The sequence below is a fragment of the Anabrus simplex genome, chromosome 2 (assembly GCF_040414725.1).
Source record: "Anabrus simplex isolate iqAnaSimp1 chromosome 2, ASM4041472v1, whole genome shotgun sequence".
Lineage (NCBI taxonomy): Eukaryota > Metazoa > Arthropoda > Insecta > Orthoptera > Tettigoniidae > Anabrus > Anabrus simplex.
Window position 1 is genome coordinate 73,570,360 of NC_090266.1, and position 27,232 is coordinate 73,597,591.

The 27,232-nt window shown below is 40.1% G+C and overlaps 1 protein-coding gene across 1 annotated transcript in view; it reads left to right on the top strand.

Moving 5' to 3' along the window:
- The window catches only part of trio (trio Rho guanine nucleotide exchange factor), a 1,596,874-nt gene that overhangs the window by 50,673 nt on the left and 1,518,969 nt on the right, over positions 1–27,232 (top strand). The window contains exon 3 of the mRNA XM_067140202.2: positions 22,158–22,201. The gene's annotated coding sequence lies outside the window, so the exon portion shown is untranslated. The remainder of the gene's footprint in view (positions 1–22,157; positions 22,202–27,232) is intronic.

Consider the following 27,232-nt stretch of genomic DNA (forward strand, 5'->3'; position numbering starts at 1 on the left):
ACACTCTACTAGGATTTCATGAGTGTATACGAACTTTCCACGACGCCCTTTTCCCTGGAAGGTGATGGAATTTCTCACCAAACCTGTTGTACAAATGTTTAACTCCTTGCAGGCTTAAAGAGATAAGAGTCTTACGCAGTCAGTGACATAATCTACAATGTTTCTCATTCTTGCTACAGCTGCCACCGTAGATTAGGAATAAATAAGGTAGCTTTCCACCAGTTTGGTATAGATTTTATTCCTTGTTCTTCCTCGGAGGATCTCAATCCACATAAAAAATCAAAACATGGAAGGAGTATACGCAAAAAAAATCGAGCAGTTTTCAGAAATTGATAGTATTCTACAAAATTAATTTAGTAGAAACATGAATGCTTCTTCTGAAAGAATGTACTGCCATGCGGCCAAAATTGGTGCGCCACGGACTGCTATCCAGGTATCTCTAATCCAGTTGCTCGTAAGTGTATTAGCATAGCATTAGGGCCCTTTCACACATTCCACTGCTTTCCACGCCACTTCACTCCACTCCACCACACGGGTGGCCCAGATTGGTTGCGCAGTAGATGTTAGTTTTCCCTCGTCCTGCTCGTGACGTCATCACAGGAGCACCGTGACTGTGTAGCATACAACAGGACGTGTATCTTATATCGTTCTTTATAGCTGTCTGTCATATAAAGAAAGGATTTCCGCGTAATACCTATGCGTAATTTTTTTCCGTATATTGTTCTTGGTTTATATAGTGGCCTACTGTATTTTGCGTTGTGTGTCGTAGTTCGTTTCTGTGAGATCTCTGTTAAGTTGCTGTGTTTCGTGCAGTGAGGTGCACTTATTTTCTTTCCGTTAGTTGCGTGAACAGTGTAATTTCTGTGTTCATAGTATCATTGCGATAGAAAACCGTGTCGCAATCTACAGCGACACCTGATTGTTCAGCAGAGGGATTTCGATATCTCGCCGGCTACATCGCCTTCCGTGGAAGAAAAAATAGCATGTCAATGGGAAGTTCCACTGGGGTAATGCTTTCCATTTCTTATGGTACAGCCCCTGTGGGATGAATAGAGGTTATCTCGGGGAGGTCTACTCGTGAGTTCATTTTCACGGACACTCACGGAGGTGCTGAACTGTGACAAAAAAAATCCCACGGTACTTAACGCCCTTGAAAGGGCCTTGGCCTGCCCAACGACCGCTGCTCAGCCCGAAGGCCTGCAGATTACGAGGGGTCGCGTGGTCAGCACGACGCATCCTATCAGCCGTTATTTTGGGCTTTCGAGACCGGGGCCGCCATCTCACCGTGAGATAACTCCTCAATTCTAATCTCGTAGGCTGAGTGGACCTCGAACCAGTCCTCAGGTCGAGAGAAAAATCCCTGACCTGACCGGGAGTCGAACCCGGGGCCTCCGGGCGAGAGGCAGGCACGCTACCCCTACACCACGGGGCCAGCGCTGAACTGTGGCGCATACCTAATATTATACGCAAAGTGTGTCAAATAATTAGCAGTAAATTCCCTGCTGTATCACAAGAAATAGTATTATTGTATGTTAGAACGAGAACATTTATACGCATACGACAAATGAACATTCGGGCCCAAACTGAAAAATCCATAGCAGCTCATCGGCGAAAGGCACGACAGTGGATTTCATCTTCAAAAGCAACCACTTCATAACATCTGATCTCACGGGTAGGACTGTGTTCTAATTAAGTGTTTTTATGTTCTTTCTTATTCTTTAATTTTAAAAAGTAGGAATATCTATGCATGGTTCCGAATATGACCTTACTTCTGCTGCTGTTACAATATGTGTTAACCTTTAAACTCGATACCTGCGGAAGTAAGTCAGTATATCGTATGTTAACATATGGTAGTTCCATTACGGAAGTTCTGCTGTCAATATTTAATATTACAAACAATTCATATTTCTAAATAGTTATGTTAAGAGATCTGAGAGCGCGTAACCTTCCTCAAACTAAATACAGGAACTTGGAAATGTTAATAAATTTCAAGCGTTGGTCAGTGCACCGTCACGTTACATTTATGCCTTATTCGTAGTAGAAATAATGAAAACTTACTATGCTGTACTCTTTTTCAGTCTTATTAAAAGCAGTAATCTGGTCTGCAGTTAGTTCTGAGAGACTGTAATGTTTGCTGGTATTATGAAATTCCTACTGATTTGCGCGCTCTGGGCTCGGCTGCTTTGCTCCTACAATGACGTCATTTCGTTAACCAATAGCAGCTCGTCTAGCGTTGGGCCCAACCTTTAGTAGTGTTTAAGAACCTTGACTCCACCAGAGGTGTGGTAAAAGGCCGGTAGCGTTCACACGATACACTTGGTGTGGCGCAACTTCCGTCCACTCTCGTCAACAGCAGGCTGCTGTCAACCGGCCTGAAATTCCCACTTATACGAAAGTAATTAAAGAACATTTTTGGATCACTGGTACGTTCATCTAGAAGAACGATGAGCTTCTCGTTCTAGGTGATATGAATTCAGTGGCCCAATGAACCTTAGTACTCTGCTTTCACCTCAACCTTCTTTTCGTAAGAATATAAATCCCAAGGATAACGTTCGCGTCCATGGACCAGATTCAAACCGAGACGCAAAATATGTGGTGGGGACTAGAAGTTGCCGGCAAGTTGACGGAAGTGGACAGCAAGTGTCTGAGAAGTGGAGTGGAGTGGAGTGGAGTGACGTGACGTGGCGTGTAGTGTTGGCTACTGAATGCATGATTCGAAGCAGTGTATCGATTCATTGAAGTGTCCGAGTGAATCGATTCACAGGAACGGCGAGCTCACGGCACACGATTCAGCTTACTCCCAGCGGACAGTGCTGAGTGGCGCACTCACTGGACGTTGACGGGGAGCCGAGCTTCCGCTGCAGCGAGACAGTGAATCATGGCACATCGAAAGAATCGTGAACGAGCGCGGTTCAGTGAGACACAAGGTACACACGGCTCCTTATCGGCTCACTGGACACGCGGAGAGCCGAGCTTCCGCTGCAGCGAGACATACAGTGAACCATGGCACACCGAAAGAATCGTGAACGAGCACGGCTCAGTGAGACACAAGATACGCACGGCTCCTTATCGGCTCAATGCAGCGAGACATACAGTGAGCCATGCTACACTGAAAGAATCGTATGCTATAACTAGCAAGATACCCGTGCTTCGCTACGGTATTATACTGAAGTTTATAATTAAATGCTTAACGTTTTATATATAATCCTCCGAAATTCGCGATCTGACTCGTTTTCTGAGAGAATCCGCCAAAATTCGCGATCTGACTCGTTTTCTGAGAGATTACGGCAAAGTTCCTCACATTTTTCAATCTTTCTTTCCAGCATTCGATTTCGTACTTCCCGAGGTAGGTCCAGGTATTCCACGCGGTCAGTTCGGTCCCTAAATCTTTGCCATCTTTTCCTATAAGCATTTTTAGTATGGATCAAATCCTGAAGGAGATCCGGCGTGGTGTCGTCTTGGGTGCCTCGGCGGTACTGAACCCGCGGCTTGACTGTATTCGTAGTCATTACCAGGCCAGGACGCGTTTCCAGCGCGGTCCGCACAATTTGACGACGGCCCATAATTTGACGGTCAATCTCATTCCTATCGTTTATTTCAAATGTGTTAAAAATTTTATTTATATGCCAGGAGATTCTACTGTAATCTAAGAATGTTCTCCGAAGGAAAAGATGGCTGTTGAAATCGAACCCAGGAAAGATTAAAAATGATCGGTTTATGATCAGAATAAGTACATCGAAAATCTACAGCCTGTTTCCAGTCATTCGACAGGGTCAGGAATGGAATGAATAAAGCCCCATCTAGCGGCGACAATAGGAATTGTGCCGGCTGCCGAAGCCTGTCGCACTCCTCTGGGGCAATGAGCGATGAATGACAAATTAAATTAAATATTGGACAGCGTTGCTGGAATGAATGATGACAGGGAAAACCGGAGTATCCGGAGAAAACCTGTCCCGCCTCCGATTTGTCCAGCACGAATATCACATGGAGTGATCGGGATTTGAACCACGGAACCCAGCTGTGAGAGGCCGGCGCGCTGCCGAGTGAGAGCAACGGAGGCTCCTTATGAGTACATTATGAACAGTAAAATCAATTGGTCTCACCTCCTTTTACACACCACCGCTGTTAAGTTTATTTACCCCCCCCCCCCCAAAGAAAAATTAAAAGAAGGCGTGTTTCTTTATGTTTAAAGGAGATTCCAAACACCAATGTTCACGTCTATTACCTTCAGTTTTAAGATATAAGTATCCCCATAAAAATAATATTCACCTTTTTCACTTCCTTTCCCCACCCCCGCAGGTGAATTTTCCGGCAAAAAAATACTTGTTTCTTTAATAGTAAATGATCTTCTAAATACCAATTATCATGACTCTTAACTTCTTCAGTTTTTGATTTGTGTGTCCTCATGAAAGGAATTCAACTCCTTTTCACTCCCGCCGCCCAAGATGGTTTCCCCTTCGAAACGCGTTTTTCTTTGTTTTTAAAGGAGAGACAAATATCAATTTTCACGTCTAACAACTTTAGTTTTTATTAGATGTATGTATTCTCATACAATTAAGTCAATTAATTTTTCAATTCTTTCACTCACACACACACACACACACACACACACACACACACCGCTTCATTGGATTTTCCGAAAATACGTGTTTCTTTACTTTTAAAGCAGATTCCAAATATCAAATTTCATGTCTGTAACATCTTCATTTTTGAGATATCAGTAGCCTAATTAAAATAATTCGATACCATTTTCAGTCACTTTTACACACCCCCGCCCTTCCACCCAAGTGGTATTTCCGAAAGCTAAAAATACACGTTTCTTTGTTTTTAATAGAGATAAAAATACCATTTTCACTTCTGTAACATGTTAAGTTTTTTGATATATACTGTAGAAATTCTCATTTTAAAATTTCACCCCTTTTTTACTTCCCCTTAAGGGGAGTTTCCAAAAACAAATCACCTATGTTTCTTTACATTTACAGGAAATTACAAATACCCACTTTTACGTCTGTAACATTTTACCTTTCTCAGATTTTCTGTAGATATAGTCTTTCAAAAAATCCACCCCAATTTGTCACTCCAGTTTAACCGCCATTAATTGGGTTTTCCAAAAACAAAAAATACATGTTTCTTTATTTTTAAAGCAGATCCCATTTACAAATTTTCAGTTCTGTAATATCTTTAGTTTCTGAGATATATGTATCCTCATTAAAGGCATTCAACCCATTACTCACCCTTTTACACCCCTCCTATTGGGATTTACAGAAAAAAAAAAAAAATACGTGTTCCTTTATTTTTAAAGGAGATTCTAAATACCAATTTTTACATCTGTAAACTTTTAAAGTTTTAAGATGTAGGCACACTCATTTTAAAAATTCACCCCCCTTTTCACCCCTTCCCCCAATTATTTGGATTTTCCAAAAACGAAAAAATACCTGTTTCTTTATTTTTAAAGTAGATCCCAAATACCAATTTTCAGGTCTGTAATATCTTCAGGATCTGAAATATAAGTAGCCTCATTAAAGGCACTCAACCCCTTTTTCACACTTTTCCACCCTTCCTATTGGGATTTTCCGAAAAAATACGTGTTTCTTTATTTTTAAAGGAGATTCTAAATACCAGTTTTTACATCTATAAACTTTAAAAGTTTTGAGATATAGATACACCCATTTTAAAAATTCATCCCTTTTTCACCCCCCCCCCCATTAATTGGAATTTCCAAAAACAAAAAAAATACGTGTTTCTTTATTTTTAAAGGAGATCCCAAACACCAATTTTCAGGTTCTGAAATATAAGTAGCCTCATTAAATTCATTCAACCCATTTTCACCTTTTTTCACCCTTCGTATTGGAATTTTCCGAAAACAAAAAATACATGTTTCTTTATTTTTAAAGAAGATTCTAAATACCAATTTTTACATCTGTAAACTATAAAAGTTATGAGATATAGATGCACTCATTTTCAAAATTCACCCTCCTTTTCACCCCCATTAATTGGATTTTCCAAAAACAAAAAAATACGTGTTTCTTTATTTTTAAAAGAGATCAAAAGTACCCATTTACAGGTCTGTAATATGTTCAGTTTCTGAGATATAAGTATCCTCATTAAAGGCATTCAATCCATTTTTCACCCCTTTTCACCCCTGCTATTGGGATTTTCCGAAAACAAAAAAATACGTGTTTCTTTATTTTTAATGAAGATTCTAAATACTTATTTTTACATCTGTAAACTTTAAAAGTTTTGAGATATAGATGCACTGTTTTTAAAAATTCACCCCCATTTTCACCCTCCCATTAATTGGATTTTCCAAAAACAAAAAATACGTGTTTCTTTATTTTTAAAAGAGATCAAAAGTACCAATTTTCAGGTCTGTAATATCTTCAGTTTCTGAGATATAAGTACCGGTATTCTGATTAAAGGCATTCAACCCCTTTTTCACCGTTTTTCACCCCTCCTTTTGGGATTTTCTGAAAACAAAAAATACGTGTTTCCTTATTTTTAAAGGAGATTCTAAATACCAATTTTTACATCTGTAAACTTTCAAAGTTTTGAGATATAGATACACTCATTTTAAAATTTCAACCCCCTTTTCACCCCCTTAGGGACGGAATATCCAAAAATCCTCTCTTAGAGAGCACCTACATCTTAATATGAATCTATGCCCAAAATTTCATTTCTTTATGTCCAGTAGTTTTGGCTCGGCGATGATGAATCAATCAGTCAGTCAGTCAGTCAGTCAGTCAGTCAGGACAAGTTATTTTATATATATAGATGGACTCTCGAGCTTAGCTCATTTGAAAACAATACTCATTTTCATTCACTGTCCTCTTCTTACAGGGAGGTTTAAATAATAGATGGATTTATTTGCAGTGTTAAAAAGGTAGTCACAACATAATTCTGAAGTAGCTAGTACGTAGGTAGGCTATTAGGTTATACTATTTATTAGTTTAATGAATCTTAGTATTATAACTTAGTTGACATTTGACAATTAAACTCGACTCTAGCCTGCCCTATGACTAAGAGTCATGCTCATGACCTTTCAAAAGTACCTGTTTTATATTGGGAAGAACGGCTCAGTATTCTCTCAGTTCATATGTCACATCGTTGCACAAGACTTCAATCATATGTGGACAGACAGACAGTATGTTGAATCAGAAAACCAGCGCAGCGGGCTACTGTACATCTCGGGTAGCCTATACAAAATATGACTATTAAAAAAATCCTCAGCTGATAGAAAAATACATATTTTAAAAAATGACTGAGCGTGTTGTCGTGCGGTTAGTATCGCGTGGCTATGCGCTTACATTCGGAGGATGGTGGGTTCGTATCCCACCGTCGGCAGCCGGTAAGATGGTTTTCCGTAGTTTCCCCATTTTCACACCTGGAAATGCTGGGACTGTACCTTAATTAAGGCCATGGCTGCTACCTTCCTAATCCTAACCTTTCCCACTCTGCGTCGCCGGAAACCTTCGAAGTATTAGAGTAACTAGCATTTTTTCTAAGAAAGGAGTTCATAGTATGAAGACCAGATGGCAGCTGCGAGCACTGAATGCTGTTGCTGCTGTCTTACCAGCACATACTACACAGATGCAGTAGGAGCGGTGACCATTGAGCCGTGAATCGGATCACTGTATCGATTCAGTAACGTGAACGGAATCAAATGAATCGAATGTCCCATCACTCGTGGCGTGGCGTGGAAAGCAAGTGGACCGTGTGAAAGGTTAGTAGCATGAGGCCGGGCGCACATTGGGACGCAGGCGAAGTAGCTAAAGCAGCGCAAAGCAGATTTTGGTAATTCACACAAATCGTTGGACCATCGCAAGTTCACAGACAGGGCAGGACAGAGCAGAACAGGTCGGTCCTGCAACTACCACACGCAGTCTTCAAAACAGTTTCCTGCGCACGTGTCACGTAGTTAGTTGAGAAATGGAGGAGAAAATTATGAAAGTCGTACGGTCGTACCCTATCTTATACCATGTGAATCATGCGGACTATGTCAAGACTAAATTAAAATAGATGTTCTTACACACGTTAGTTAAATAAAACATATTCCTAGTTTACGTGAACACGTTAACACGGTTTTTGTTGATCATATAAAGGCATATTTTACTATAGTTTTGTCCCGCAGTTCTCCTACGTGCCAGTAAATCTACCGATTCGAGGCTGACGTACTTGAGCACCTTCAAATACCACCAGTATCGAACGAGTCAAGTTGGGGTCAGAAGTTCAGTGCCTCAACCGTTTGAGCCACTCAGCCCATCTCGAATTAATTAATCCTGGTGAGGGTCCCATATACTAGAACTGTACCGTAAAATGTGTATACTTTGCATCACTGTTTATAGTTCGTAAGAGGAAACACCGTTTCAGAAACGTCACCATTGCCGGAAAATACATAAAACTCTTTAAAGGTGGTGTGTGGGTTAGTAGGAATGAACGAGTGTACAATTTAATGGCCTAACAATTCTATTATTAGTTATATTGTGATCTAAATACTAATGCAAAGTATGTGAACTGGTAACTTTGCATCATTGCGTAAATTTCCATATCATTCAATGAATAACGTGACCAGATGAAAAGTTACAGTATGGAATGGAAAGTTGTATGGCAAGAAATAAGGGCATCACAAAGGTTCACATGAGAAATAACAAAGTTTAAAGAAAGAAAGAAAGAAAGAAAGAAAAAAGGAATTAAACACTGCAATTTTAACCCGTATCTTACAAAAATCTAATCAACAAAATACAATTTGCAACAGCAAACACTGTGTACAAAGTCATACTAACTGACTTCAGTTATACAATTTCCTTTCTTCAAGTTCGCGAATTCGAAACATTCCCCTGTTACCCAGTCTCCTTGGAGGGTCTGTTCCTCCAATAACATCCTTCCATTCGTAGAATAGTTTATCAGTTTGATGGATATCTCCGACTACTTTTTGAATAGCTTATGACCACAAAAATGAACACATGAAAACAGAGTGATCAAAATGGCGGGAATATCACTGGAAGTTGTTCAAGGCATGCTTTGAAGTTCCATCTACTGGTCTATGCCAAAAGTACTTAACTTCGGTTAGCTTTCTGTCCAGCAGATGGGGGGGAAATCTTTTTCCACTTCTCATGTAAAGTAAACCCTGAGGATGAAAAGTATACCAATCTTACGGACTCTAATTTTGGCCTTGCCAAGTACTTATATGCACTCTCCTTTACAGCCTTATTAGAACCGCTAAATACTCTCATAACCATATGAAGAGATACGTAACCTTTATTTACAATCCTGTGTATGTGATTACTCCAACGAAGATCTTTCCTTTATAGAGACACCTACAGTAGGTACAGTGACCCTCGTGAGGAAATTTCACTCCACCAACCCAGTAATTAAAACTGAGGACTTTCCTCTTTGTACCAGGCGAGTTGGCCGTGCGGTTAGGGGCGCGCAGCTGTGAGCTTGCATCCGGGAGATTGTGGGTTCAAACCCCACTTTCGGCAGCCCTGAAGATGATTTACCGTGGTTTCCCATTTTCACACCAGGCTGTACCTTAATTAAGGCCACGGCCGTTTCTTTCCCACTCCTAAACCTTTCCTATTTTAACCGTTCGCTCTCCTAAGCTTCTCATTAGAGGAGACGAAAGTTATTACCTGGGGACACATGAATATAAATATAACTAGATGTGGCTTGCCCGAAAATTGCCACGCAAATAGAATCAATTAACATTCCATGGTTTCCCATTTCTCTATGTAATGTTTGGGCGCCAGCGTTACAGTTTTAAACAAAACTGTAAAGCAAAATGTATATTTAGTAGCATAGAGACTTATACTTAAATCACAGGGGTAGGATTTTAAATAATTAACCATTAAGTATCGCTTAAGAAAGAAAATTAACGCAATATAAAATACAAATGAATTTATTATACAAAAAAATTAGATGAATCGGAAAAGTTCCTTTAAGCTTGGAGGGACGTTAGAATTTACGTTAATGAATTTACTGTTGCTTGCTTTATCTAATTGAAGCTCACCAATTGCAGCTTCCGTTGAGGTCATCTGTGTTCCGTGGTTACTCGCTCCCCTCTTCTTGTTGTAGAATTGGCTCCATGGACATCCTTCCTTCTCTGATGTGATTTGGGCTGTCTGGACTAGCACTCCCTAATTGCCTAGTCTTTAAATTAGACATTGGCCCTATACTTGTGAAAATTGATCAGCGTTGATCGTAGGAGTAGAAAATTCAGATATATGAATTTTTCCATGTTAGCAGAAATCTCAATCCAACTTAGCTAATCTACTGATACTATACAGACTTGTACCAAATGCCATGGACTTGAACTAAACGTAGTTCTTCGTCCAGAATAATTACTGAATATCTCACAAGCCGTAAGCTTGTTTCGTCTCACACAGATCCGACAGCATCACAGCAGCTAAGTACTGTGTCGAAACGACAACTCACTGTACGAAAATAACTATGTCTCGAAGCGACCACTCACTGTCTCAAAAATCTATAAAGTAGTTGGCGTTCTGGTAGTCGTATGTCCGTGAGTTGAGGATTGCTCCGCGCTAGATAATATATCACCGGGCTCTCCCCACTCTTGATAACAGCTCAATACCAATTCTCTGTATAACGAAGCATCTGATTCGTAGATCGCATTATCATCTCCCTCTCTTCATTATTGACTAGTCCAGTAGGCGTGGCGATGATGTAGAATCCAAGCTTGCTAGCCTTGCACGCGGGTAGCTGTGTAGTGCCTCTTGCTCATGAGTAAACCCCGTGAGTCATGCAACTTTCCCGCTTCAAGAATAACTTTTCCCTGTACACAAGTATGAGATGAAATGACAACAACTCTGTCTCAACATTGACCATATTTACAATACATAATGAATTCCTATCCTACGTAATATAATAACTTAAATAATAAATGATGTTCTAATATATACAATGTGATTCCAAAAGCCTTATTTACAAATGATTGAAGTTAAAATAAATATGTCATATAAATAATTACAAATGGCGGATAATCTTGATATCGAGTGATATCGCGTAAAAGTATGGCTGGAGAAGCCTGGACGGTTACACTATCGCACCGTCGCCATAAGACCTATCTGTTTCGGTGCGACGTAAAACAAACTGTTGTTGTTGGTTTCCTCTTTTTTAAACTCTGAGCCTGAATTTTCCCCGTTTACCATCATACCATTGCCTGCTGTCCATCTCACAACATTGTCAAGGTCTTCTTTGCACTCGCTCACAGTCCTATAACTTATTTATTACTCTATATATATATCATCACCCGCAAGAAGCCTTATATCTGATTACAATTCTCGACTCATATCGCACATATATATATGACTAAATTCCGGCACCTCGGCTTCTCCAAGAACCTTCAAAATGTAGTTAGCGGGACGTAAAAACAAATAACATTATTACCTACCCTATCGAAAGCCTTAGTTAGGTAAATCGCGATACAGTCCATTTGACGTCCTGAATCTAAAATATCTTGCTGGAATCCTGCAAGTTGAGTTTCAGTGGAATAACTTTTCCTAAACCAGAACTGTCTTTTATTAAACCAGTTATTAATTTCGCAAACAGTTCTAATATAATCAGAATTAATATTTTCCGAAATCTTACATGCAACACATGTCAAGCTGACTGGCCTGTAATTATCGGCTTTATGTTTATCAATTTTCCTTTATACACAGGGGTTACCATAGCAACTCTCTATTAATTTGGAATAGCTGCTTCATGCAAATGGTTATCAAGTAAGTACTTAAGATATGGTACTGCCTTATATCTCAACCCATTCACCTTTAGTATATCCCTAGAAGTCTTATCAATCTTTTCAACTTTTGTATCTTATTGTAAATGTCTTTGTTATCGCAGGTAAATTTCAATACTTTGTTAGTATTATTCACTTACTCTACCTGGACATTATCCTTGTAACCAACAATATATATTGCTGACTGAATATTTCTGCCTTCTTCACATATTAATGATTCCTGGAATGTCCTTCTGGGAAGCTGTTTGTGCCGTAAAATACCTATACATAACCTTCCATTTCTCACTAAAATTCGTGTGACTGACAATTATGCTTGTCGTCACATTATCCCTAGCTGACTTCTTCGGTAGATTCAGTTTCCTAGTAAGTTCTTTCAATTTCCCCTTACTTCCACAACTCGTATTTCCTTCCAACCTGCGCCTCTTTCTAAGTCTACTTCTCTGTTATAACATGGCGAGTCTATTCCTTACCACTTTTAGAGGTGCACACTGTAACCGTACAACAGGGTTACAGATTCCATTCAGTATTTATTATTATTATTATTATTATTATTATTATTATTATTATTATTATTGTTATTATTATTATTATCATTATTAACCCGAGTCATTAGATTTTATATTCTGTTTCTCATCATTTAGACTGTAATAATTAGGTATCACGTATATTATTGTATTTAATCATAGGTTAAGTGAAATTTGTTTGTAATTATTCTGTATTGTAGTAAGTGAGATTTGTTGGTTTCATATTGTCATGCTGTGGCTTGTAACTTTGGCAAGATGAGCTGGCATAGTATTTTGCAATCGAGGCTATGTTTAACTGTGCAAGTAGATTTCCCGGTGACGCATTCAGCATAGTCATCCTCAATCCGCTTGGGCACGCTTAGACAACACTTGACTGATGACATCAGTGCGTGGGCACGTGATTGCGACCAAGTGTCAGTATTCGCCAGCTACTGTATGTTGAAGTGGAAGGGATGAACAGTGAGTAGGGAGATGAGTCGTCATCGCGAGGTTATATAAGTTGATGCAACGGTGGGGAGAGGTATTCAGTTCATATTATTCTGTTCATATTATTCAGATCATATCGTTCAGTTCATATCGTTCAGATCATATGTAACAGTCAGATGTATCAAATGGAAGAAGTGGTCTTCGAGTGATGGTCAGAGCTAAGAGTTGTGTTTGAAGAAGTAATAATCGAGGAGGTCTACAAGTGGTGGTTGTATCCGAGCAGAGACGGGTACTATGCAGATAAAGAAACATCATCTTCTTGTGAGGATGGACTTCACAAGATGTTTCAATAATATTTTCCAATTTCTTATAATATATTGAGTGGACGTAATTACATTGGAGCTCCCTACACGCGTACATGGTATGTAGGCCAACTCCTTGTTATATAAGAAGATAACAGCAGACGGCTCCCGACTTCAGCCCATAGGTTTTCCCAAGAATTTCAAGTTCAACAGCGGTGTATGCCGACATCAGGTAATTAAAGCATCAGACATGTTATGCATTCATAACATGAAGAAGAATGTAATCAGCGGCGATATCACATCTCACTTCAAGTTCATGCCAATAGTTTTTTTTGTTTAGATTAAATTTTCCTTTTATTAGTACCGCAAATCTCACGATATATTCCTTTTGTTAAATTAAAAGACGTCAATGATTGTTCATTGTGACGTAAATTATAGTCATAAACTCAGTTTTATTTTAATTATAATAAGTGATTCCAGTTCCATGTACAATCCTTAATTGTGGAAATGCAACAGTAATTTAATATTTTCCTGATCCATATCCCTGTATATTGCCAGATATGTGAGTTTATCACCTCACGCCTTGAGATAATTGATATAAGAGGTATGCTCTACCGAATTTTGTTGTTTTTCTTAAAAAAGCAACTGGCGCTCAAACAAATGTTATTTATATTGTGTGGAAGATATGAAGGTAAAAGAGTAGTGGTTGGAGTAGCCACAACACGTGTTTTCATATTCCTCAACAATTGCTTAAAACCCATTCCACATACCGTTTACGTGTTTAGTTACCATGTTCCACCGACCATAATTTTTTTTAAACTCCCTCATACCTACCTTATTAAACAAATGATACTACCTAATAGTCCTACGTTTACAACCATCCTTTCTATGACATTTATTTTTAACTACGACGAAAATAGCTTCGTGATCACTTATAAGTTACTATATGTTACTTCAGTTTCGCTATAGAGCTCATGTGGTTTCATCAGCACCACAGCCCTGTAGTTGGTTCCAGCACTTTCTGATTCAGCTGTCCTTCCCACATTTACCGCTTATTGATCGCGCTTCCTGTCATTCGCATTACCTTCGGAGTTGACATTAAGCAAATTGAGATCATTTGCTACGATCACGTTCCTTTCCGTGTCGTTCCCCGCATAGCTGAATTTCTTATAAAATAACGCATTTGCGTCAGCGCCTTCCTTTCCATTTCTGTACAGTCCAAAAACATCAGGTTGCCTATTATCTTTTTATTATATTATTGGCCTTACGTCCCACTAACTACTTTTTCCTGTTATCTTTAGGGATAGGCCTTACACACAGAATTTTGTGTTTCTCATCCTAAACTTTTTCGTAGCTTAACAATTCTTCCTTCATTGGTATGAACACTCTACCTCCAGTCGTTTCCCTCCTATCTATACGATAAACTCTCCAGTTCCGTGAGGAAAAAATACTTCATGCGTTTTGTTTGAAAGCCCACGATACCTACATACGTAAACTTGTTAATGTAGCGTACTGGAAATCAGTCCGGCTTCGTGGCTAAATGGTTAGCGTGCTGGCCTTTGGTCACAGGGTTCCCGGGTTCGATTCCCGGCAGGGTCGGGAATTTTAACCATCCATGGTTAATTTCTCTGGCACGGGGGCTGAGTGTATGTGTCGTCTTCATCATCATTTCATCCTCATCACGACGCGCAGGTCGCCCACGGAAGTCAAATTAAAAGATCTGCATCTGGCGAACATGTCCTCGGACACTCCCGGCACTAAAAATCATACGCCATTTCATTGTTTTACTGGAAATCAAAACTTAATTGTGCTACTTGGGGCACGGCGACAAGACATGCAAGAGGAAGTGCAGAATTAGGATATGTAGGCTACTTCAGCCTAGCGCATTCATAACTTACAGCTGTTTAGCTCTATTATCTTCAATTATTTCACGTCGCGGTGAACTCTCTAAACTCTTCTATCACCCATTGGAATTGTTCGAGAAATGATAAATATATCTAAACTGTTATTTAAAAAATTATATTTACATATTTTTGAGCTGCTGAGATGTATTTAGCTGGAGATATGTGTATTGTGGTTAGAAGGAGATTCTATAAATGAGCCCACGACAGGATTGGTGTATCCGTCGCTGTGGACACAGAGCATGGGCCATACCAGCTCTAGTTGGGACAGGAAATGCTGCAACAAAAAGGAAAAGAAAAAGAAGAAAAGAAAGAACTAGTGTGTGGCTCGAACATCTGCAGACCTGTGGCCTCTCATACACGGCACACCCACACCCTGCACTTGCACTGTACGTAGCTACTTAAGAATGTGTTGGAAATATGTACCGACTCTGAGATGATTCTGGTCTTAGGATAACTATTCGTATTACTGTCCCTACTACTCCAATTTTTTCCCCTGGAAACGCTGTTGAATTAGTTCGAATCTTTACTTCGACTATTGTTTCGAGGTGAGAAGAAGTTCTAAATCTATCTTTTGCGGAAATAATACAAAACTGCCCATTGTGGTGGAATGATGAATAATTATTTCCCTTTTTTATTTAACAATTTGTTTTACGTTGCACCGACAGCTGGTTGGTTTTTAAAAGTTCTTAAATGTGAAATACCCATACCAGTAAATTTATTTTCTTATTTATCTGACCTTTCTCCAATTATTTGGAGGTGGGTTTGGATTTGACCACGTTTTATGGCCAGTTGCCCTTCCTGTCGCCAGTTCTCAGTGGAGGGATGTATTCACTGTTGTGTGTGTGTCTGATGGTTAGTATTTTGGTTTGTTTGTGAGAACATGAATATATGTGTATTAATACGAATACAAACACCCAGTCCCCGATCCATAGCAATTAACCTGTCGTGGTTAAATTATCCAGCCCGACCGCGAAACGAACCCGATACCCTGTCAACCGAAGGCCAGTACGGTGACCATTCAGCCAAGGAGTCAGACGTGCCAGTAGATGTATGGGCACGTTAATAATAATAATAATAATAATAATAATAATAATAATAATAATAATAATATGGCTTCAGCTACCGTTGTGCAGACCTTTTGAAGTGGCCTGCCTACCAATTTCGACATTCCCACTGTGCTGGTATCTAGCAGCGACTATGGAATTATATTGGAACGGATACTATGGCTGAGTTAGTTGAATTTTTACGGGTGACACTGAATGCGCCACCAGAGATCTTTAATAATATACCGACAACATTGACAATAATGTTTGACTGTCCTTCAATAATAGACTACCTCAGCCGGGATCGAACCCGTGATAGGACACTGTACCACTGTTCCAGCCACCGAGGCACTATAGGCATGTTAATAACCTCTCACAGAACATTTCTGCAGAGAGTTGATTTACCTGTTTGTTTGTTTCCCTCAGACAGATTAGCCATCTGTACAGTACGCCAAAATTTGTTATATTTCCTGTACAATGAAAAACTGGATTTATTTTCTTGAATTATACATGTCCTTTTGTGACATGAAGCTCAGCTGGAACCGTAGATTCTTCCTCTTGTGGGTCTGCCTTCCCAACATGAGGTATATTTGTATGTCTAACCCGTTTCTTGATACGAAGTCGGAGATGAGATGAATTTATATGGCATGTTTTTACGGTCCCATGCGACCCTGCCTACATAAGGTACAGTTCGTAAAATATTTTATGAGTAATGTAAAGATTTTATGGAAAGCCCTATTTTTAATTCGATTGCGTGTCCTATCGTGTGGTACATAGATAACCTAGATATCGCGTGATGTTTCCATAGACAAGTGTGGTTTAGAGGCGTGGTGTCCTAGAAAACTTTGCACAAAATGTTATAGTCAATAGACCACACGTATCATATTTAAGACATTTTAATTCTGAGTTGAATGCTTTGTTGTGGAGTTGGTGTACATGTTCCTTGTGAATATTGTGACCTAAATCTTGAAGGAACGCGACTAGTTTTTCTTTGTATAACTTTGCTCTGACTCATATAAGTCATCGGGTACGATGTGATATAGGAAGGTTAGGACTGAAAGATAGCGGCCGCAGCCTTAATTTAAGTATAGTCCCAGCATTTGCGTTATTTGAAACTGGGACACCTAAGAAAACCATCTTTTGGGCAGCTGTTGGTGGGTTTCGAACCGTCCATATTCCGAATGCAAATTTACAACTACACGCTCCACACTGCACAGCCAACTCTCTCCGTAAACGAGTAAAGTGCACTTTGTGTACACGTGTGACGATCATTGTGACTCTGAAGACGTAACGCAAATTTTGCATTCTGCAGCCATGTACAGTGGCCACAGGAAGTATTCGTACACCAACATGTTAACGTATATCTTGTATATTAAGCAGCATGAACTAATATAAACACACCCCGTGATATATATGTATAAAGAAAAGACAACACCTTGCAGTACAATTGCTATGAGATTTACAGCGCTCAACATAATAAACAAATAACCCCGTCTTTTAACACAAAAATATATTCGTACACTATTAGATAACTCAAAACTTGCCGAAGTTTTTGTTCAAACATGGTCTTAATATTTTGTAGCATGCCTTTAGCTTTGATGACTTGTTTCACACGTCTTGGTATTGAGCTAACTAAACGTTTGATGTACTCTTCAGATATGTTGGACTTTGTATCCGAGAACATCTCTTTAAATGTTCGTTACTAGTAGGATGGCGTATTTGCACTTTTTTGCTAGATGATCACACAGGTTCTCTATGGGATTGAGATCTGGACAGTGAGAAGTCTTCTCGGGGCATTGTACAACAACCATTCACGGGTTATCATGGCTCAGTGCTTAGGATCATTGCACTGTTGGAAGTGTAAGACTCCTTCCAGATGAGGCTTGTGTGCACTGCTGCTTAAATTATGGCGCAACACATCTATGTACTTTCTGGGATCCATAATACCATCAATAAATGCCAGGTTTCCCACTCCATCTGCAACCATGCAGCCCCAAACCATCACACTCGTTCCCCCGTGTTAGAGGTTCAAGTTGGGTGTTTGGCTTCCGCCAAAACTTTGCTGCTCCTACCAGTTCCAAACTGTGTAAATTTCGCTTCACCAGAAAAAATGACGGTGTTCCAAATGTCCATTGCCTTTTCACAATACTCTTTCGCGAACTGTAGGTGCTTCTGCCTATTTCTTTCACTTATAAGTGGCTTCTTTCGTAGACATCTACTACGCAGGTTCGCACTGTGCAATACATTCCTTATAGTTTGCACACTCACCGTTTTGTTGGACCTTGAAGCGAGGCCTCGACGACGGATGCAAGCACTTCGGAACGGTTCCTTTCGTATCGAATGCACAATAATGCGTCGCTCCCGTACTGTCAGCACCTTTGGACGACCAGATCTGGGTTTGTTTTCTGTTTGTCCGCTGTGTTTGTATTTATTAACTACTAGCTGATGTACCCGTGCTTCGCTACGGAATTCTACACTGTATACGGAATTCTAGGTTAGGTAGTCTACACGCTGTGAGCAAGATTGTATGAAATTGCATAGCTCTTAACGTTACACTAGAAACGCGACGGGGAAGTCACCAAACATCCTTTCTCATATGAAGACTGAGTTAGGGAATTTTCACTGTAATGGTAGATCCGCATGCATATCATCAGTCACAATCAGGTTGGGGAACTTTCATTATAATGGTAGACATTCACTCTCCATCTGCTTTTTTACATCCTCAAAAAGATTGTCTTAGTGGTTTACCCAACTGAAATGAACATACATTACAATGACGTCAGTAGGAATGGGACGATTAAAAAATCCTTTAATATGAAGTACTCTATCAAATGAAAAACTACACATTTCCTCACTTTCAACGAACACGACTAAGTTGCCGATCTAACAGTCCAAAGTTCCAGAGCTGGAATGACCAAGCCGCAGACTGCCTTGAGCCGTGAACACTCCTCGTCCCTTTTCGGCGGGGAGGGTGTCGAATAGTGGCGACTTCCAGGGCAAAAACTATGCCCTTTTACTAATCTGTTTCCTAGGAGTACCCGATGAGTCGGAAAGTATCAGTTCACTACACTGGCGGCGGAAAAATCTGACTTGGAGGCAAATCTTTCCTCCAAGCCGGAGGAGAAACCCCATCTTCACTGCCAATTTGGAATAAAATGAATGTAGAATTTAACAAAAAAGAAGAGGAAGAAGCTTTTCTTAAGAAACGTCTCTTTTCAGGGTTGAATTTTGAGTTATTTAATGAATTGTGGTGCTATCATTTGGAATAGCCCTAATTGTTATTCTAGACCAGGCCATACTAAGTTACTACTACTACTACTACTCTACTAAGTGAACCTCTGCTTTAAGTATGCCCACTGATTCAAAACAGCGCGTCAGAGTAGGGATCGAATAGCTGGAATACTATTATGAACCAGTGTGTTACGTACCAGCTGTATCAGAAAATGTATGAACCAGAGGAATAGCATACCAAAGAAGAAAGTTTTCTAACTCCCCGGCTATTTCCTGCCAGTATTTAGTCAGGTTATTATACTCGATACGCAGCAGTAATCCCATCTATCGGAGTTAAGAGGCAGCATAAGAAACAAAGAACATCACAACAAACAGTGGTCAATGTAATGTTATTGTTGATCAATGTTATGCGCCTTCGATATTGTAGGCGTTCACATTTAATTGTCTTCCGCCTCTGAAACCACTCTTATCATATTCGGTACCGGTACATTAAAACTGAACAAAACATAAATGACCGGAAATTGCATTCTCTTAACTTTTGTTATGTAGTACTTTTCGGTAGGACCAATAACATAGGTATTTAAAAATTACATTTTAGGCGCCTTCCCCTAAACTACAATTTCCTCCAGGGTGAATAAAGTTGTTTATAGCTTAGCCTGTAGTTTCTTATTTCCCGACTCTATATACCGATTTTCATTAAATTCTCTTAATCCATTTTCTCGTGGCTCGGCGTTGATATGGACTTGGCAACAAAAATACAAATTCATGAATATCTGTGTTTTCATAGCTGGTACGGTAAAAATGTATACGACATAAATGGTTGGAAATTTAATTCTATATAACTTTGGTTATGTAATATTTATCGATACGATCACTAATAATATAAATATTTGAGAATTAAACTTTTAGGCCTTCCACTAAACTACCATTTCACTCAGCGTAAATTAAATGTTATAGCCTAGATTGTAGTGGCTTATTCTCCGACTTCGCATACCAATTTTCAATGAGACAGGACCACTAATAATGTAAATATTTAAGAATTAAGTTTTAGGCCTTCCCCTAAACTACCATTTCACTCAGCGTGAATAAAATTATTTATAACCTATATTGTAGCGATTTATTTTTCGACTTTGCATACCATTTTTGTTAAGATAGGACCACTAATAACATAAATATTTGAAAATTAAATTTTACGCCTTCCCCTAAACTACGATTTCAATCAGCGCGAGTAAAATTATTTATGGCCTAGATTGTAGCGACTTACTTTTCATACCGATTTTCATTGAATTCTCTTCAGCCGCTTTCTAGTGATGCGTGTACAGACAGATAGACAGACAGACAGACAGACAGACAGACTGACAGACAGAAATTACGGAAAAGTAAAAAGTGCATTTCCTTGTTACTGTGGACATGACCGATACAGAAATAACATTCTTTTCGAATTCTGAGCAATGTACAGACAAAACTCCTATTTTATATATATAGATTGAACTCACCGTAGTAAAGCTAATGTCCGGCTGTTTTCCAATCTGACAATAACTTTTACCTTGTTTATACAATGAACACCATATTCTCTGGTTGACTCGATGAAAGTTCCGTTTTCTTTTGCCCCATACTAAATAATCTTACGGCAACGATAGAACAGTGATGACTGAAGAGATAACAACCCCTCCTGCAGACACAGCGGCGAAAACCTGTGCGACAACTGATTTAACGAATCACAAAGGCACTACATCCGCACTGTACGAATACTTTCTTGGCGGTACGATCTGCAGTATATATACAGTCTCGTGCTGATCATGTTACATTTTTAAACGATCTGTATGTTCAGCGAGTATATCTGATGTCTGTCGTTATACCGTTTATAAATCTGACTTCAGCTCGTATGCCGTAATGACGTTCCATCACATTCTATAGGTGTACGAATACTTTCTGTGGCCACTGTACCTTACCGAGGTTACGTTAAAGTCTGGCTTCACACAGATCAACTTCACGGAGCTTAGAACCTCGATGATCTAAGCCTTTATAATAGCCCAAGAAAGTTTATCAATTTTAATAGTAAATTAGTTATGGGCCTACTTCCAATATTTAATTACTGCAGTGTCGGACTAGCAGCCACGCCGCATTATAAAAAATAAACAAGGAAAGCAAAGCCATCGCCATACAGTTCGCGAAAATTCCTGGAGGGGAGACAAGGGAAGGATTCCGCTTTGTATAACCGTGGCGTTTGATATAAAGTGGTCTGTCGTGTACTTGAGTGCCTTGCTCCAGAAATTAACCTGGTTCTCATTTTTGGTGTAGACTGAATTAATTCCCTGAGCTCTGTCTCACTCCAGAATTGGAAGACTTGTTTCTAATTTTCTTGTCTTCCTGAGATGACATTGAACTCAGATACGCCTAGGTGAACCGAACACGCCTTTTCTGCCTCCGCTGGTAATCTCCCATTCGTCAACATCAGCACACTGGTAAGAACTGTGATGAAATTTAGGAGGTAACAAACGTTATAAGGTTTATAAGATACATAATCTTACCCCTGTCCGGCTGTATGGCTAAATGGTTAGCGTGCTGGCCTTTGGTCACAGGGTCTCGGGTTCGATTCCCGGCTGGATCGGGAATTTACCCACAATTGGTTAATTTCCCTGGCACGGGGACCGGGCGTATGTGAAATCTTCATCATTTCATCCTCATCACGACGCGCAGGTCGCTTACGGGAGTCAAATCAAAATACCTGCACCATGCCTCTCCGGAGGCCACACGCCATTATTATTATTATTATTATTATTATTATTATTATTATTATTATTATTATTATTATTTCACCCCTGAACTCCTAGTTCAGCTTTCAGTGTACGATTTTTCTTCCAAACTTTAAAATGTACTCTTTCATTTTTCATGTGCAGAGTGTTGTTGGAGTTGGTGTATTTCATATTACAAGAGCTGCTGTAGATGATATTCGTTTGTTCTTTGTATTTCAGAGGCTGCCCCATGAGGACGGTAAGCCGCCGCTGAGTGGACCAAAGTGAGTGAGTATTTATAGTATAAACATCCATTAATAATTGGAATATATGTTGAAACTAACTAGATTTTGAAATTTTTACTGTAAAACTAAGAAGTATGTCACCCTACAGGAGACATAGAATTGAACTGGTACTAAACTTAACGAATACTGCATTCATAAGTGAACTGTTTCATTAGTGCTACGTAAATAATAATAATAATAATAATAATAATAATAATAATTGTTTTACGTCCCACTAACTACTTTTACGGTCTTCGGAGACGCCGAGGTGCCGGAATTTAGTCCCGCACGAGTTATTTTATGCCAGTAAATCTACCGACACGAGGCTGTCGTATTTGAGCACCTTCAAATACCACCGGACTGAGCCAGGATCGAACCTGCCAAGTTGGGGTTAGAAGGCCAGCGCCTTAACTGTCTGAGCCACTCAGCCCGGCACTTAAAAAGTTTAAAGACGACCACCGTCATTGAGGTTCTCAAAAGCCAGTAATAACTACACGCATGAAGAATAGGGAAAATAATTCAAAGTCAGTGTTGAAATGATTCGACAACACTGCCATCAGTTTGAGAAACGGCATTAACTTGGGATGAAGGGTTCCATGTGAGTTGATGGTAAATCTGACGGGCCTTTATTGGTTGATTCACCGGGCGAGTTGGCCGTGCGATTAGGAGCGCGCAGCTGTGAGCATGCATCCTGGAGATAGTGGGTTCGAACCCCATTGTCGGCAGCCCTGAAGATGGTTTTCCGTGGTTTCCCATTTTCACGCCAGGCAAATGCTGGGCAGTACCTTAATTAAGGCCATGACCGCTTCCTTCCCACTCCTAGGCCTTTCCTATTCCATTGTCGTCATAAGACCTATCTGTGTCGGTGCGACGTAGAGCAAAATTGCAAAATACATGGTTCGTTCCTACTCTTGACATTGTTGTATGTAGAACCCTGTCTGTCTGGGACTCATAAGGCGATTCGTTCTATGAGTCAGTCGTACAGGAGACATGTCTGTCTTTCATTAAAGTCTGGATCCCACTATACTCCCACACGATTGTCACCTATGGTCAGAGAGTTGCGGGATTCAGTACTTCACCGATTTGTATACGTGCAGGCTTTCCTATTATAGCACAAAGACAAAAGATGTGCTTCTTAAATCTTAATATAGTGGCCGAAGTGTATGAAAAAAAGCCCTACACTAGCCTATACTAGACGAAATCAACTTACGTATGGTAGGGAATGCAAAAAATGCAGTTATGGACCCCGCATTTAGGTCATAATTACCGATGAAGGTAAGTTCAAGGTTTTACACTGAAATAGACGTGTAAGAGCGTGACAGAGAGCGAAACGTCAACTAGACACCAAAACTTCAACAGTTACAACTAAATATAGTCGGGTTCCGTACTTTTTTTTTTGAATGTGAGTGTGGTAATGGTGTAGACAAGTTGTGTTTCAACGATGGTACCGTTGACCCCCAAACTCGTGTTAGTGTTCTGAAATCTCATCCTTTCAAAGTCTGTCAGTGATATGGGTCTTGTTGGGGACTACGTTTTCAACCAAGATAATGATCCTAAACATATTGCTATCAACACGAAACTATGGTTTCTGTACAACAGAACACGTTGGATGGCAATGCCGCCACAATCGTGGGACATCAATACCAATGTCCGGCTCCGTGGCTAAATGGTTAGCGTGCTGGCCTTTGATCACAGGGGTCCCGGGTTCGATTCCCAGCAGGATCGGGAATTTTAACCTTAATTTGGTTAATTTCGCTGGCACGGGGGCTGGGTGTATGTGTCGTCCTCATCATCATTTCACCCTCATCACGACTCGCAGGCCACCTACGGGTGTCAAATCAAAAGACCTGCATCTGGCGAGCCGAACTTGTCCTCGGACACTCCCGGCACTAAAAGCCATACGCCATTTCATTTCATCAATACCAATGAGAACTTGTGTCATATTCCAAAATACAGCATACGAACTCGAACAAACCTCCCAAGAAGGCATTATTAGACGAATGGAGGAAGATGCTGACAGAAACAACCGTAAACTGAGATCGATCCCACGAAGGTTAAAGGAAATCATATATAAGAAACGGGAGCCCACTAGGTATTAAGGCTGTAAAAAAACCAGAAATGTTGTATGTATTTCAGGTAAAATAGTTTATGGGTTTTCCCGCTTGTATAACTTATTGTTCCTAGGGAGCAAAATGTATTTATTTTGCATATGTTTTGTACCTATATCTCTCTAAATATTCTAGTGTTAATATACTCTCCCATCAGTTCATTTTTCTAGGCAGGTAGGCCTTTGTGTCCTTAAACTTGAAATCAGTGGAAATACAAATGCTTTTGAGACACTTTGTATGGCTCTTACATCGGGGCGGTTGTGTAAAGTAAGCTCGTGTCTTCGTCCTGATGTGGTGCAGTTTTTTTCAGGCACACTCCCAATGAAAGTGAGCTGCATGTACCATTTTAATCACATACCAGCCCTCCTGCCATTCTTAACTTTCTGACAGTACTGGGAATCGACCTCTGCCTCCGGAGGACTGCAGCTAATCGTGCTAACTGTTACGATACGGAGGCGGATGGGGCGGTGGTGTGAAGCGTCCTAACTCCTCCGCATGGTTCTAGAATGCTTCCCCTTTCAGACTGTAAGTCAATGACATTGATGTAGAGTGCGCCTTCTACACATTGCTTGTTTTAGGGTGTTTTCCTTTACAGTAGGCACTATACAGTTTACATGTGTGGGAGCCCGTGTTTTTACAGCTTTGGTGGTGAAATAATGGATTCCAGTGAATGCACTAAATCATTGACTCTCAGATCATTGCCGGTGTACTTCTATAGTCTGTATCAAAACTCTCCTAATAGCGCTCCCGGTGCAGTAGCGCGCCAGACTGCGCTGGCACAGAAGAGTTGCACGGGAACAGTTCTTATCCATCTCGATTCCGATCTCGGCTAACAGACATAGGCCTACATCTCAATGCAGTAACAAAAATACCTAGTGTCTGCCAGCAACATCAAGCCTAATATTGACCGAATTACTGCCAACAAACATCATCAGGTCTCAGAAAACCAGTGGACATAAATGGGTAGCTTATAGTTGACTTATTTTTTATTTTCAGAGGAAGCGAAACCACGGATACTGTGGACCCCTAACACACCTCCGAATTTATCCGTTCCAGTCAGCGTGTGCCAGCCGAGACCGCACGGGAGTAAAGATACCCTGCACGCAGCTCGTCTGGCGTGCGCTTGACCTTATCATTCCTGGCATAGGGTGAAAGATATATGCGGACAGCAACTTTTATGAAGATTAGGCTTTCAGTGCATCTCAGATATCTTTATAACGAAGTTATAATAAATATTGCCACGTTAACACCGACACGGGCATGTGCACTGCCATTGTCAACGTTACGCTGGACCTATTTCACCAAGTCATAGGTACAATCGCGATCACAATAATTCCCGGTGGAAAAGGAAACAGGTAACGTTTGGGCGAAGATTTTGGCCAACGCTGGGGATGAAGGAGAAGTAACCAAGACGTCACGTGTGTTCGTCTTGCAGGTGGTGTGGCTTGCGACGTTGGGCACTCAGAGGCCACTCCTAACTCCATTTTTTTCGGGAACTGATTAAGATGTTTCTATGGTTAAACATTCTGGCTATACTAGCTTTTTCTAATCAAGGAAAACCACTAATTAACTGTGATTTAATTGCGATGAAGTGTGCACTATGTAATCCCACCCCAGTATATGGCATTTAATTGTTTGATCAGCGCTGACAATAACTTCATAGGAACGGTTTTTCAAACGCCCTTGCGTCTCTGATAATGATAATGATTTAATGCCAGGCTATTTTTACTTTGGTTTTTGAGGATAATAATAATTTATTATTATTATTATTATTATTATTATTATTATTATTATTATTATTATTATTTTGCTAGTGGCTTTACGTCGCACCAACACAGGTACGTCTTATGGCGACGACGGGATATGAAAGGCCTATAGGCTACTAAGTCAATTCAAGACCTTAGCGGTCCCTTTCATGTTAGTCAGACTTTTGGTCGGTGAAAATGCTTCCGTAACGCCAAATAGTTCCCTAGGTTTGTTACTTGTTCCTGAAGTCAGGAGCCTCCTTCAGTTTGGTTAGATATTCTGCTGAACTGACTTAAGAAATTAAAACATTTTGCCCTGTATAAATATGGAAAATATATCACAGGTTGTATGTTATTCGGGTTCGTTACCAGCTCTTGTATTTCATACGTAGATTGCTATGAATAGTTATTGTTCTCAATGGTGTGTGTAGCAAAATAATAATTATTTTATATGATATTGTAATGAGGGAATCATGTGTTCGTTTTTACTTTCCGAATGACGAGACTACAATATTTACAACATTCCTGGAAACATTATATTTTGCAATCCCACTCACATGTGTTTTTTTTCCCAGCTTTTTGAACTGTGAGAAGTTGCCACTGAGAGTCGTTGCACGAGATCGGAATCGTATACTTATGTTGTAAGTCCCCATGTGCCTCACACAAATTGCGTTATGAAATAAAAATAAACCTTGCTTCTCTTGCCTCGGTATTCATCAGTAATCTGTAGGTTTTACATGGTCAATAAAGGAATAAATAGGTATGGTACGTAATCAAAGTACAGCTATGTGAAAGGATGTGATATCGTCTGATGCTTCACTATTTCAGAATGAAGTACTTGTCAGATAGACGCACGGCGTTAATAATAAGCTGGTTGTGTGGCGCAGATGGAGGACGGAGGCGAGAAGGGGGAACAGGGGACGTGTTCACGTGCGGAAGGATACTGTTTCCAAACTCTTGAGTTGAATTTCGGTATAGGAGTTGGAAGGAAGCAGCCGTGGCGTTAATTAAGGTACAGCCCCAGCATTTGCCTGGTGTGAAAATGGGAAACCACGGAAAACCATCTTCAGGGCTGCCGACAGTGGGATTCGAACCCACTATCTTCCGGATGCAAGCTCACAGCCGCGCGCCTCTAACCGCACGGCCAACTTGCCCGGTATTATCATTATTATTAGTAG